The following is a 15188-nucleotide window of genomic DNA, read 5'->3' as shown; positions in this document are numbered from 1 at the left end:
CATGATGACATTTTGAGATTGAACTTTTGGGGGATAATTAGATTTAGAAGATGTCATGAGGATGGCACACTCCTGATGGGGTTAATGCCTTAAAAGAAAGAGATTGACACCAGAGCTTGCTTGCTCTCTTCCTCTGTCATGTGGGTCCACAGCAAGATGGCAGCATTTATACACCAGGAAGGGAGCTTTCACCAGAACCTGACCATACAGGCATCCCTGATTTCACCCTTCCAGCCTCAGAACTGTGAGGGAAAAAAATCTGTTTTTTAAGCCACTTGAATTATGATATTTTGTTATGGCAACCCAAGGAACAAGATACTACTCATATTATGTTTCCTGTTTCTTGTATGTATGATACAAACCCAAATCCCCACAAACACACCTCCTATTTTGTAGGTGTTGGTGGTGGTAGTGATTGTGAATATTTAGTTCCTGGGTTACCGGAAATCAGATCGTACTAGATTGTGACAAGTATAGAACATAAGTCAGCACCACTAACCTATTGCTGAAATTCTATGGCCTCTTTCAGTGAAAGCAGAATTTCTTCATTCTCATTTCCTGATGCTTTTTTCTCCTAGCTGTGATGTTAGGGTACAGAATGACAACAGTTGCCTAAAAAGTAGTATGTGTCTTGATTGGTCAATTTTTCTGTTGTTTAAAGGAATATTTCTGAAATTCCAATCAAAAACAAGTTCTCTACCCTTGAGAAGATTTTATGCATTTAGGGAGTAAAAAAATAAAAGAAAAAGTTTCTTGCTTAAAAAGTTTGATTTTCTGCTTAAATCCATGGCTGAAAAGTTAAATGTGCTCCTTTTGAAGAATCTGACAGAAAAAAAAAATAATAGCAAAGAAATTAAAATCACTTAAAATTCTACTATAAAGTCATATCAAGAGATAAGCAATCACTATTAAGAATATTTTGTATAAATATCCGGATGATTTTAGGTGTACTTCTGGTATTTTTGACAAAAATTAGAGTCTACTTTAAATGCTTAGAGTCTACTTTAAGTACCACATTATTTCAAAAACACTGGTCTCCCAAGTATTCTGTCTTTGTTTTTAGAACAGAAAATCTATAAAACATATGTCACTTAAATTTTTTTAACATTAAAATATAATTATAAAAGTTTAAACCATGAAAAATTATTTTCACTTTTTTTCTACTTTCCTCTTTATTCTTTCCTTACTGGTCAACAAATTTGCCATTTTTTTCCCCCTTCGTTCCCTTCTTTTGCTTCATTCAACCATTATCTTCCTTTCCTGTTATCTCCTTATCACACTAAACTTTAAATGTTCATTTTCATAGTTTTAAATTTTCCCCTGAGATGATACAGCATATTTCTTTTATCACATTTACAGTCTCAACAGAACCATAAGAAACAGCCAGCTACAAATATTTAATAGACAAAAAAAAAAAAGATAAAAATATTTTTTGTCTTCTAAATAAGTCAATGTCAGGAACAGAATTTCTTCCAAGCATTCCTAAAATAATAATAGCAAAGCTTCAGACATTTCAACATTTTCATAAATTAATACTAAAGAAATTCTACATAGTGAGCAACAAAAACAAGAAATTTTGATTTTCTTCTTTATCCTCAGACCTTTTACTTAGCATAAACAGTCAAAATATTCAACTGATTATTACATGAATTAGATAATCAAATAACCTTAAATTAATTTATTTTCAAAATTTTAAGACTATAAAATGTCTACCACCTCACTCATGCCTCAAACATTGGTACAACATGAGTGTGACTCTGATAATGTAGCTGTGTATCGAACATATTTTATTTAAAAAAAGAACAGAAACAAAACTTCTACTAAAAAAAAAAAAAAAGATTTATTTGGACCTGACACTATGTATACCAAAGAAATAATTATAATCAAAATGCATTAAACATTCCTACTTTAAATGCAGGGCTTAAGAAATTTCTTTGTGCTCTAACGTAAGTAGCAACATTTTCAAAATAAATCAGTTATTCTGCTCACTTTGTTTTGTAACTCTGTAACAATTTATCTTCGAAATCGTAGTAATTCTTTTTTTATATATATATTTTAATCTTTATTATTTTTGAGAGACAGAAAGAGACAGAGCATGAGTGGGGAGGGGCAGAGAGAGGGAGATACAGAATCCAAAGCAGGCTCCAGGCTCCCAGCTGTCAGTGCAAAGCCCAACGCGGGGCTCAAACCCACAAACGCTGACATCATGAGCTGAGCAGAAGTCGGACACTTAACCTACCGAGCCACCCAGGCATCCAAAATCTTAGTAATTCTTAAAATTTATTATTTTTACAAAATTTGACCATTTTCATCAAATTTAGGAAACTTAGACATGTTTAGATGTTAAATATATCAGTGGTTTACCAACTTATTTATTTAACAGTGGTTAAAACTTTGAATCAGAAATTACTATTTTATTATTTTGCTTTTGTTTTGAATCATTTAGGTACCTTGCAATGAATATCATTCAATAGTTTTTCTTTTACATTAATTATAGTCATTACTTTGTTCAGAGACATATTTGGAGTGAGGCTATCCAAAATGCCATGGGTATGGAATCTCTTTTTTTACAAAACACAAGCTATCACTTTTCCTTACCAATTAGCTTTGTGTGGAGTTTCACCAAATATGTATTTGTGTAGTTAATGTATGTTGGTATTTGTGCTAATTTATGAGAGGTCAAAATAAGAAAACTGTAGTCTCTGAGTTAAGATATACAGGCTCAAATTTCATGACAATCTTTCTCAATACAGTGTGGCAAACATAATCTAATATATTTCTTGTTGGAATTTATTTTGAAATGGAAAGGCAATGAAAATGACATATTCTTTAAAAGAAAAAAAAATGATAGGGGCACCTGGGTGGTTCAGTCAGTTGAGCATCCGACTCAGGTCATTATTTCATGGTTCAGGTTTGTGACTTCCAGACCCACTTCGGGCTCCCTGCTGTCAGCACAGAGCCTGCTTCGGATCCTCTTGTCCCTTTCTCTCTCTGTCCCTCCATAGCTCTCTCTCTTTCTAAAAAAAAAAAAATTAAAAAAAGAAAGAAAGGGTGCTGGGTGGCTCAGTCAGTTAAGTGTCTGACTTCAGCTCAGGTCATGATCTCACGGTCTGTGAGTTGGAGCCCCAGATAGGGCTCAGCACTGACAGTGCAGAGACTGTTTGGGACTCTCTCTCTCTCTCCCTCTCTCTGCCCCTCCTCCCTCTCTTGCACACAAGCTTGCTCTCTCTCTCTTTCAAAAATAAATAAGTTAATTAAAAAAAAGAAAAAAATAATGTTCTCTATGTGTGTTAGCATTAACCCATAAATACTATTAACACAATATATATGTGGGGGTGAGGTGAAGGGGATACTATTTTTCACAAATCTTAACTTCCTAAGTGTATTAATTGGCTAGGAATACTATAGCAAAATACCACAGACTTCAGCTTAAACAACAGAATTTTATTGCTTCAATTCTAGAACTGGAAGTCCAAGATCAAATTGTTGGCCAATTTGGTCTCTCCTTAAACTTCCCTTCCTTAGTTTGCAGATGGCCACTTTCTTGCTGTGTCAATTTCATTGTACATTCCTATCCCCGGTGTCTCTTCTCATAGAGATATCAGTCCTATTGGAGTAAGGCCCACCTCTACAATCTCATTTAACCTTAATTACCTCCCTAAAGGTTCTGTCTCCAAATACAGTCACATTGGAGGTCAGGGCTTTGTTGTAAAAGGGAGATCATGAACTCAGCCACTTATGAAGTTGCCTTGGGTCTATATAACTTCCCTTACTAAGAAATAAAACACCCACAAAGCCTGTCTAGGTTTTTCACCTTGTGTGAGAATATTTTTCCCTATTTCAGATTCAGTATATACTCCTTTGTTCAGTTTGCACTTAGTATTTCTGACTCCATGGAAGAAGGGGATCGGCCTTTCTACTATAACACAAAACCGATGCTCGTAGGCCAATTGCCCTGGGACAGTTGCCACAGGAGTTGATTTTGCTCTGTCTCTTCTCTGCATTGTTCCATCTAGTACTTGATGGTTTTGTATTTCCCTTAGCAACTCTGTTATCAGGAAGCAGTGGGCAGAAGTGTGTGGACTTCTATTCCTGGTGGCTGGCATTGTGATGATCTTTGGTAGCCCTCCTGTATTGGTATGCTCTTCTGACATAGATAACTGGTGTATGGTGTTTCAGCTCAACAGTCCTCAACATATGAATTTTAAGAGAGACACAATTCAGTCCATAATATTAAGTAACAAAATAAGTTGGAGGAAATTAACTTATTAAGTAAGCACCTATATAGTGCTTATTAGGAGTCAGGCACTATTATGTGTTTCACAAATATTAACATACGAAAATCTCAGAACAACTTTAGAGCATAGGTACTACTATCATCTCTATTTTACATAGGGTGAAGCAAAGCACACAAAGTTTTAATAATTTTTCCAAGGTCATGCAATATAGCTAGAGAGCAGAACTAGATTGTCTAGCTCCAGAGTCCTTGCTCTCAACTGTCACACAATGCTGCTTATCTAGTTTGAGGATATGAGGGCTAGTTTTCTGAAATATCATGGGGGAGATTAAAGTCATGTGATATTTTTGCCCATATGGTGACAATATTAGTAAAGGATTCTAATCAATACATTTCTTCCATACATATTATTGCATGCCAAGGAGTATACTAGGTATTTGGACTATAAGAATGAATACAGAAAAGATCAAGTCTTACTCTTGGAGTTTAATCTCTAAATGAGAAAAAAAACACAAATAATGTCAACATTATAATTGTTTTAAGACATGAAAAAAATAAATTATCATAAAATTACCACTAACTGTAAAACATAATAAATCACTGGAAAGGAAGTTAAAATCTATTTATTTTTATTTTTTTTATTTTTTGAGAGTGAGAGATTGAGTGAGTACAAGCGAGCCAGCAGGGTATGGGCAGAAAGAGAGGGGGACAGAGGATCCAAAATGGGTTCTGTGCTGAGAGCGGAGAGCCCGATGTGAAGCTCAAATTCATGGAACCACAAGACCATGACCTGAGCTGAAGTAGGGTGTTTCACTGACTGAGCCACTCAGGCTCCCCACAATTAAAATCTATTTAAATAGGGTATTTCTTGGGGTGCCTGTGTGGCTCAGTCAGTTAAGCGTCCAACTTCGGCTCAGGTCATGATCTTGCAGTTTGTGAGTTTGAGCCCAGTGTCAGGCTCTGGGCTGACAGCTCGGAGCCTGGAGCCTGGAGCCTGCTTCGGATTCTGTGTCTCCTCCTCTCTCTGCCCCTCCCATGTTCATGCTCTGTCTGTCTCTGTCTCTCAATAATAAATAAATGCTATTTTTTTTAATAGGGAATTTCTTCAAAACACTTTACTGAAATTAAAAAAAATACCTTTGGCTTAGACTAAAGAGGAGAAGCATATACCAAAGATAAAAGAAAGAAACACTCTCTCATGTTTATCAAAGTTAGGTTATCAGTAATAGGAAAAGATATCAAAATATAGAATGACAAGTGAGTAAATACAAGAGTGGACAAACAGACAATTAAGAGGACTTAAGTTTTAAAGAAAAATCATTTAAGAGGCTTCAAAGCTAACCTAATATAGTTAACCAACTTGGTATTTACTAAACTGCAATAGTATCAATTGTGAAAATATTTTTTAAACCTTCTCAGCTACTCAAAGTTAGTAAATGATATAGAACAGAACATAGATGTAAGACCTCAAATGTTAAAACAAAAGTCATACAAAAGTTTAGATTACTAAAACTGACAGGTGTACAGTGCTCAAAAATTTAGAAAGGGCTTGTAACAATGCTTTATTTCCTCAAAACATGGCTTAATGAACACTTAAACTTTTTATATTTCAGATTTTTCATGTGCTGACTTTCAATATATTTCACTCTTCTTATAAATTTAAGAGAGAGGTTATAAATATAGAACTGTTCTTTTGCTTTTGTGAAAAAGTATTAATTCAAGTTCAGTAAGGCTAAGCACCTTTTTACTTATACCTATACCCTCCCAGCTATCACTGATTTGTTAGTATATATATTTTAGATGACCCTGAGGTTCCAGATTGCAGTGTTATAAAATACATGATTTATTTCATTTAGTAACAAACAATTCATAAACTCAAGTAAGATTTACCATGTGATTTTATGTGATTAGGTGTTTACATGGTATATTTCTAAAACACAATGATAAACATGTAACAAAATGAAAATTGTGATAACACAGTGCATAGCTATTTTCTGTAGTAGGTCTACTTCTTATCAGGACATTAACAATTTATAGAATTCTCCCCATAATAAATTAGTTAATCTGGGAGATCCATCACTTCCAGGCTTTAAAAATTTTATGCTGTTTGTACTGTTTTGAAGCCGCAAGTTCAACAAATGGCCAGAATACCAATATTATAGATCCTGAAGCCCCAGATTCCCTGTTGCAGTGTCATTCTGAGAAAGACAACTGTCTCCCTGTATTAGAGCTCAGTATGATCCTGTGCCTAGTTTGGCTTTGCACTAGAATCTTTCTCAGGGTTCCTTTATTTAAATTGACAGATTAATCTCCTTGAGGATTACAAGAGTCTCATTATCTGTAAATATATGTGATTTTCCCATCTTGTGCTCATTCTCATCAATAAAGAATAATTCCAAAAGTTGTTTTATTCCTGACAAAAGAGAAAACAGTGAAAGGGCTATTTACTCACAAAGAGAATCAGTTTCATCTTAACATATACAGTGCCAGTGTGAATCTAGTAGGGGAGAGATTTTCAGACTAAAATTTCTTACTAGTAATTGCATTTTAATAACTAATTTAAACATAATCAGGTTTGAACCTCTTAGATATTAGAGATATTATTATATAATAGATATTTAAAATGTTCTTTCTGTGCAGTTATACACTTTTTATGTCCTGGGGATAGGTTATATATAAAACATACAGAGAATTCTGAAGACAAGCCAGAGGCCAAGGCCGAGCTGATTAGAATGGAAGAAGATAGGAAATAAATAAAATAGAATAAAACTAGGTCTCTCAGTATAACTTATAGCCAAAAAATAAAAAAGAGAGAGAGAGAAGAAAGAACGAACGAACGAAAGAAAGAAAGAAAGAAGAGAAAGAAGAGGAAAGAAAAGAAAATATGACTGCCCCAGGTGGAAGGAGAAAATTCTTTTCTTTTTTTCTGAACACATTTAAAGATTGTACACATATAAAGCTGGATGGAATTAAGAAGTAGCTAGAAGGTTTGCCTAAAGCCAATATATTGCACAAAAAGTGTTTTTGATCCAGACATCTAAAATAAGAATTGAAATGATACTATCATTTTTCTAAATCTAGAACAGAGGTTTGGCTCTTGTAATTCTTTCCTTCCTCTCTTGTTTCTGATGTTCATCCTCCTTTTTGTTCCCATTTCCAATTTTCTACCTCATTTTACACTCAGATTTGTTCCTACTTTATCCTGTAGAATTATAGCCTCTGCCATTCCCTTATCTCCCACTATTGTTGAGTGTATGTTTTGACTTTTTCCTATATATATTTTGAGTTTCCAATATATCTGATATGCTTTACATATAAAGAAGGTAGACATTAATGGTTATGGTTCATGATTCATTTAGATGTAAATTGTTTATGAGCCAAATTTTCAACTAAGATTAAAGTTAAATCTGAAAAAATAGTTTTGACTTGAATAAGTGGCTTCCAGAAACTAGAATTGTGCCACTGAAATTTGATCCATTATTAAACAGAAATATTAGCCACATTTTTAATATATGAATTTCTATTTATGTTAAAAAATAAAATGCCCATTACAAACAAATCTCAATGTTTTTGAGGAAACTGGTTTAAATTGCTCGTTCCTAATACATTCTCTTACAAGAGAATTAAAACATGGAATCATGTAAATCCACGCAGAGACATAAAAGTCACGTTAATTGTACTGACATGGACAAAAATAAGAAGGAAATAACTTAAAAACTTTGAAGTGCTATCAGCACCCAGTTGATGGACATTTTCGTCTGTAAAAAACTGCTATCATATGCGTAAGAAATGTATGTTCTTCTCTTTGATATCTCTTGACTTAAAAATATATGTATCATATATTTAATATATAGTATGCATCTAGCTCTAGCTATCTCTATTGAAAGCCATTTTTGTTGGTTTTTTCTTTGCATTAAGAAAAATAGTATTAAATTTATTATACCCCTGTGTTAAATGACCTTTGCTATTATTTAAAATTTGCCCATAATTATCCGAAAATACTTTTTTTTGGAAAAAAACAGACTTCAAACAAGCTAAGTTACTACCAGTTATCGGCCAAACTATTTGTTCAATTTGCTTTGACATTTAACTGGGTTGTCAAAATTGAAAACTGTGTTATCAGTATATCAAACTGCTATATCACTAGAAGGCACTGTGTTTAACAGCTATTAACTTTGTTTAAACTCTTAGGACATCGTAAAATAACACTATATTTTAGCTTTAGTTTCTTTTGGTATAAAAGAAAACAAAGGTACCTAAATTTCATGGGCTACTCTTGAGATTAAATTAAAAAAAAAATACATGTGGGATGATTTTTACAAAGGTACCTAAATTTCATGGGCTACTCTTGAGATTAAATTAAAAAAAATGCATGTGGGATGAAAATACATCTGGCACAGTGTTTGGCTATCTATGACATGAAGACTGCATCCTATAACTTAGGAATATAACCAATCTACTTAATAAAATGAGAGTGATTGTATTATTTGCAACAAATGATACTGGGTACAATTTAAATGTCTTCAATATGTATTAAATTATGGTTCTATTAATTATGAATACAGATGATAGGCTTTCTAATTCAATACCTTTAATTTATGGTTAAAGTATAGTTAAATTACAGTACCATCATAAAAGACAATAGCATGCATCATTAATGAGGAAGAAAGCTCTGTACATACTGATTCAGAAGTATCTCTATCATGTAAGCTAAAATAGTGAAATACTATGACCATTATAACAATTAGTTTCCCAAGTTGTATACTATACAACTTCAGGGAACTTCATGCTCCCCACGGGGTTCTGATTTGTGTAAATAAAATATACTTTTTATTAACATACTTGATTGCTGCCCTATTGCTGGTGTAATAAATTAATAAAAATTACCAAGAAATTGGTGGCTTAACAACACATGTTTACTACATTATAGTTGTGCAGGTGAGAATTCTAAATCAGTCTCGGTGGGCTAAAATAAAAGTGTTAGTGGTGCTGCATTCTTCCTGGAGTCTATGAAAGAGTCATTTTCCATGCCTTTCCCAGCTTTTAGAAATCACCTGTATTTTTTAGCGTGTAGCCTTCTTCCTTCATATTTAAAACTAGCAACAGGAGATAAAGTCCTTCTTGTGTTGCCATCTCTCTGGTTCTGTCTCCTCTGCCTCCCTCTTCCATTTGTAATTACTTTTGTGATCATATTGAGAACACCCAAATAATCTCATTTCAAGAATATATCAAAAATAAATTTATCTTTTCAAAGTGAGCTGACTAGCACTCTAAATGCATCAGCAACCCCTTTTTTCCGTGTAACCTAAGATGTTCACAGGTTCTGGAAATTAGAGCATGGGCATATTTTGAAGGCCATTATTTTGTCTACTGCAGGTTTCATTGGCCCTAAATTAAATAGGGTATTTTATTAGTGGATGCTTTGGTGAAGAAGATATTTCCTTTTTCTAACTTTAGTTTTTACTTTGAATTGACTTTGAACTTTTTTTATCATGTATGTACATTTTTATAAATTTAGAATGCAATATTTTTGTATTGGCTAACTTCAAATGCCCAATTATATATATATATATATATATATATATATATATATATATATATATATCTTCTTTATGTTATCTCCCCATCTCCAACTAGGACATGAGTGACAAGGGGTAGTTGCTGATTGAGGTTTTCTTTTATGCTTTTCCTAAATGAGTGAGCACTATATTTAACACTGGAAAACGTGATGAGCTATTGGACTAAAAGGGGGCCAGAATGTCAACTATATCTTAGTATATGCCCATTCTAAATGTCCATGAACAAGTGTGAAATTAAAATGTAAAAAATGTGTTAAAGTAGAAGATATTAAGGTCAGAATAGAATTTTTTTAGCTAACATAGACTTTCTGAAAAATGTATTGCAGGCAAATAATATTTTTGTAAGAAAATAAAGCAAGGTTCAAATGAATTGAGTAGAACTTTTATTAAGAAATGATCTATAAAAAGCCACTTGAGGCTCAATCAATTTATTTTGATAATAATGAATAACCTCTTTACTTTGGGGAAAAGACTTTCCACTACAGAAACCAGTTTAAAAAGTCTCCTTGGATTGTGTGTGTGTGTGTGTGTGTGTGTGTGTGTGCGCGCGCGCGCGCGCGTGAGTGTGTGTGTGTGTGTGCGCGTGATTTTGTGTGTTGTGTGATTTCGTGTGAATTCTTGCTACCTGAGCAAATAATACTCCCATTTGTTCTATAGCAAAGTTGGAAACAAACATAAATCCCTATTAGGGTAAGTAAATTGGTATAAAGACTGAGTTAGCTGTGTGCATGCCACAATGAAAAAGAACTAGTCTATGATGCTTGTTACATATTGATAATCCACTTGTACTAAGATGTCCTCTTTTCTTTCATTTCCCAAATATTTGAAATAGACCTATGCTCCACATGCAATGTTATATTTAGTTCTTTCCCTGAAAGTGTTATATATAACACTTATATATTTATATATATATATATATATATATATATTTTAATGTAGCTAGCTTTGTGCATCTGGAATCAGTTTTCTACATGATTTTTTTTAGTGATACAGTGATAGTTGGATAGAGATAAGTCCTTTCAGGGTGTGTGTATGTGTGTGTGTGCACGCGTGGGTAATTTCTAAAATTTAAACATTTGTAAAGTATACTTTTGCTACATACATAAATATATATTAGTTATTTTCTTTCTTTAGGGATGTCATTCCAAATGGTTCTGAAAAGTCAACTTCCAATCTCATTGCTGTTCCTTCAAAGGTGATTGTGCCTTTTTGGATATTTTTAAGATTCTCTTTTGTAGGTTTTATTATTTCAGTCATTTTCCTATTTTAAATTTATATATGGTTTTATTTGTTTTTGTCCTCCTTCTGCAACTTCAACTAAACAATATATTCAAAAAAATTTTAGCATATTTCTTGAATTCTTTTCAGTACTTTCCATCATATTTTTTCTCTATGTTTCACTTTGTACCTTTTATACATATATTTTAGTTAACTGATTAATTCTTCAGCAATTTCAATGAACCATTAAACATATTAGTTTGTAAGTGTAGTTACTAAGTTTTACAATTCTAAAACTTCAGTTTTATTCTACAATCCCTACTTCTCTGCCATTTTTCCATTAAGTCATTTAATTTCTTGAATATATTCAAAATTACTTTTAATTTCATATTGGCAATTTTTCAGTCTGGATTTTTGTGTCTATTTACATTATGTCTTTTATAGTTTTTTGGATAATTTTTTTTCCTTTTTAATGCCTAGCTATTTTTATACATGTCTAATTTTTATAAGATGGCAAATACAGTATCATATTTTGTTGAAAATAATGAAGGCTCTGAGTGATTGAACATTTCTCCAGAAATAATTTAACTTTTGGCTCATAATTTTGCTGGAGGCAAAAATTGCTTGAGCACTGATTCAAGTGAGGCTTCCTGCCTTTTGAGGTCTGTATCTTTTCTGTCCTTCCTTATTTCTAGGGTACAGCAGTAGTGCCCCTAGTAGAGTATTGGTTGTTTATCAGGACCTACTCCTTGGTGTCCTCTAAACTCCATATTTTCTTCCTCTAGTTCACGTAAATCTGCTTGCCTCTTAGCCTTTACACTGACACTTTTACTTTAGTATTCATAATTGCCTCAAGGAGAAAAACAGATCTAACTATTGGCTTTAACTCTCTTGGTTCACCTCTATATCTCATTTTAGAAAAGTTCGCTGCCTTGGTAGCTTTCCAGTGCCTTCATATAGATGTTTCTACTTGTTCCCCCAGGTTTTCTGGTTGTTCTCAGAAGGAGATTAGCTTCAAGCAACATAAGCAATTGTTGTCTGAAGGAGAATCAATGATTATATATTTGATTTAGCAAGTCAGCAATACACATTTATTGTAACAATTTTAGAAGCTAAAAAATGAAAGAAAGAAAGAAAGAAAGAAAGAAAGAAAGAAAGAAAGAAAGAAAAAAAAATGCAGGTATGTAACAATAAGAAAATTTAAAGCACCTAAAATTAAATTACACAGACCTAATCATTATGAAAATATATCAGCTCTACCACCATGGAGTTAAATACTGAAAGGCTTCTTTTATATTTTCATTTAATAACTCACATCATCAAATGATCAAATTAGTAAAAAGCCCAGCAGTTTTGACTTGAGTTTCCTCTTCTCCATTGTTAAGAATCCTGGCCCAATAATTTGTTTTATTTTCTTTTTAAAAAGTTTTTTTTTAATGTTTGTATTTATTTTTGAGGCAGAGAGAGACAGAGAATGAGCAGGGGAGGGGCAGAGAGAGAGGGAGACACAGAATCCGAAGCAGGCTCCAGGCTCCGAGCTGTCAGCACAGAGCCTGACGTAGGGCTCAAACTCATGACCTGAGCTGAAGTTTGACGCTTAACCAACTGAGCCACCCAGGCACCAATAATTTTAAATTAGACCAACTTAATCTAAATTTATCAGTCCTGTCTCCAAAATAGGCAAAGACAATCTAAAAGTGTTTCATAGTTCACATGCAAAAACAAACAAACAAACAAACAAACAAAAAACAAACTATGTTTATACTGCTATTGAATCAGGGCTTTCTTATACAGTATCTAAGTTGAAAATATGTCCTACACAATTAGATATTTCTTTCTTCTCCTCTACAATGATTCTCTGTGTGATCAAGGCTTTGAGTCTAAAGGCTACAGTTTAACTACAGTGACTGAGGGTTAACTGCCATTCTGGACCATTCCTCTGAATGTGGAGAGGCTGCCAGTTTTAATCACATGCTATGTTTAAGTCAGTTTCTCATTTGACATCTAGATTCTGTTGTCAGTCTTAGGTCAATAGTACAGATTCTGCCTTTCCACAGCTCCAGGGCCTCTGACTTCTTGTGTTTTTGTTTGTTTGCTTTGGCAATAAATCACAACTGCTACAAAGGAGCAGAATCTCATTATCTTTTTTTTTTTTTTTTTTTTTTTTTTTACCAAAAGTTTATTACCTCATTTCCTCATTTCTTTGCAGTATTCTCAAAGCTGTGCAAATTTACTAATCTCTTCCCTAGCCACTTTCAAAAGTCTATTGGAGATAGCCTGTCCATAAAAAGTCTACCAGAGATGATATAAAATCACCACACCTAAAGACATCATATCTTGTTCATACAATAAACCAGAGTGATCTTTTAAAATTGCATATATAAACATAAATTTGCTAACCAAATAAAACTTAAAACCCTTCACCATCTTCCTGCCATATGTAGCATAAAGTTAAAACTCATTAATATGGCCTGGAAAAGCTTACATGTGAAGCCACTACCTAAATTTTCCATTTAATTTCACATCAGGCCTCTTCCTAAACCCTGCACACTGGCCTCAATTACCTCATTAACTCACTTCTTCCTTTGTTCTCGCCATTGTACAAGCTCTTTTGTTTTTCCCCATTCTCCTACATTCCTCCTTTCTATCAGTTCAAGAATTATTTTATAAAGAAATTCCTCCCTGAATTTCTTATTTAGGTTAACTCTCATTATTGGCTACATTGTTCTAAGTGTCATCCTACACAGACCGTGTCTTTTACACTGTCTCCTTGTGTGATTTTTTTTTTTTTTTCGAAAAATTGTTCTCTTTCTTAACAGGCTATTCTTCCATGAGTATAGAAAAGGTGTCTTTTTATTTACTATTTCATTCGTGTACTTAATACAGTTCCTTGAACATAGTAGATGCTGAATAAAATCCTATTAAATCAATGTTTTTGAAATCTTCCTGATGACATTTCTGAAATCTGTAAAATTTTGGATAAAGGAAAATCCATTCTCAAGTGAAAACATGAAAATGCATCATGATTTTCTTCAGGAAATTTTTTATGGTTCAACATATTTTAATATTTATTACATTATGAGTATGACAATATGGTAGATTGATGACGGTATAGCTGTGAACCAAAGAGGTAACTTGTCCCCTCACCATGCTTATTCTATTGACAATATTTTTATATGTTAAAGTCCCTTTCCTTTTGTAGTTCAGTGAAATTCTTTAGCATATTGTTATTCACTTGTTTAATTCTATTATAGTTTGCTTTCATATCATTAATTGGAATGTTATTTACATCATCTGAATAATAATCTTTGGTAGCTAAATAATATACCTGAACCAATAAACTGAAAAAGTGAGATCTATATTATTCTCCATCATATTCTACCCACATTAACAGTTCAAATCATCTGCATAAGGTCTTATCTTTCCACTCTCCTTCAATCAATTCCAAAATGAGTCCCATTACTACTTTGTACATTTTCTGATGATAAAATAAATAAATGAATAGTAAATTCTCTGGTCACTTAGCACCCCTAAATAGTCTTAGGTGATTTATTAATATGTGTAGGCTCATAAAATATTACAAACTCTAAATTATTTAGATTTCTTCTCTTCTAGCTTGAACTTTGTCCAGGCCATACACTTTTTCCACTATTTCTTGGACTAGCACTTTTACTACTCACTAGTCTACGTCCAGCAACTTTAATGCTGAGGTGAAGAAAAGAGAAATATAAAGAATTAAGAGTGTCTTTCTCTGCTACAACCAGTATGGAGTGTATTTGGTTACTTCATCCTTTGTAGGTGTCTAAAAATGACTCTCTCTTTTGGTGCACTTCATGTTTTTCATAGATTTCCTCTCATTGCTAAGGATATCTGAGCCAGAATTGTCTGACTTGTGGTGACCACTTATGAATTCCACTTTGCTCAGGGTTCTCCAAGCCGTATTGCCATACTCTGTAAAATACTAATACCTTTCCAGTAGACTCTTGGTTAACTCTGTCTCTTAATCAACTTTGTCCCATTATTTTGTCTTTGGGAAATATTTCTTATCCACCATCTATTTGCATGCAATCTCCTAAAATTCCAGGTTGTTCTGTGGCTGTAGGGTAATTCAACTGAATAGCCCTCTCCTCTTTTTCTTCCCTCAGGTTTAAGTC

The sequence above is a fragment of the Lynx canadensis genome, chromosome B3 (genome assembly GCF_007474595.2).
Source record: "Lynx canadensis isolate LIC74 chromosome B3, mLynCan4.pri.v2, whole genome shotgun sequence".
NCBI classification, from domain to species: Eukaryota; Metazoa; Chordata; class Mammalia; order Carnivora; family Felidae; genus Lynx; species Lynx canadensis.
This window is presented reverse-complemented; position numbering follows the sequence as displayed.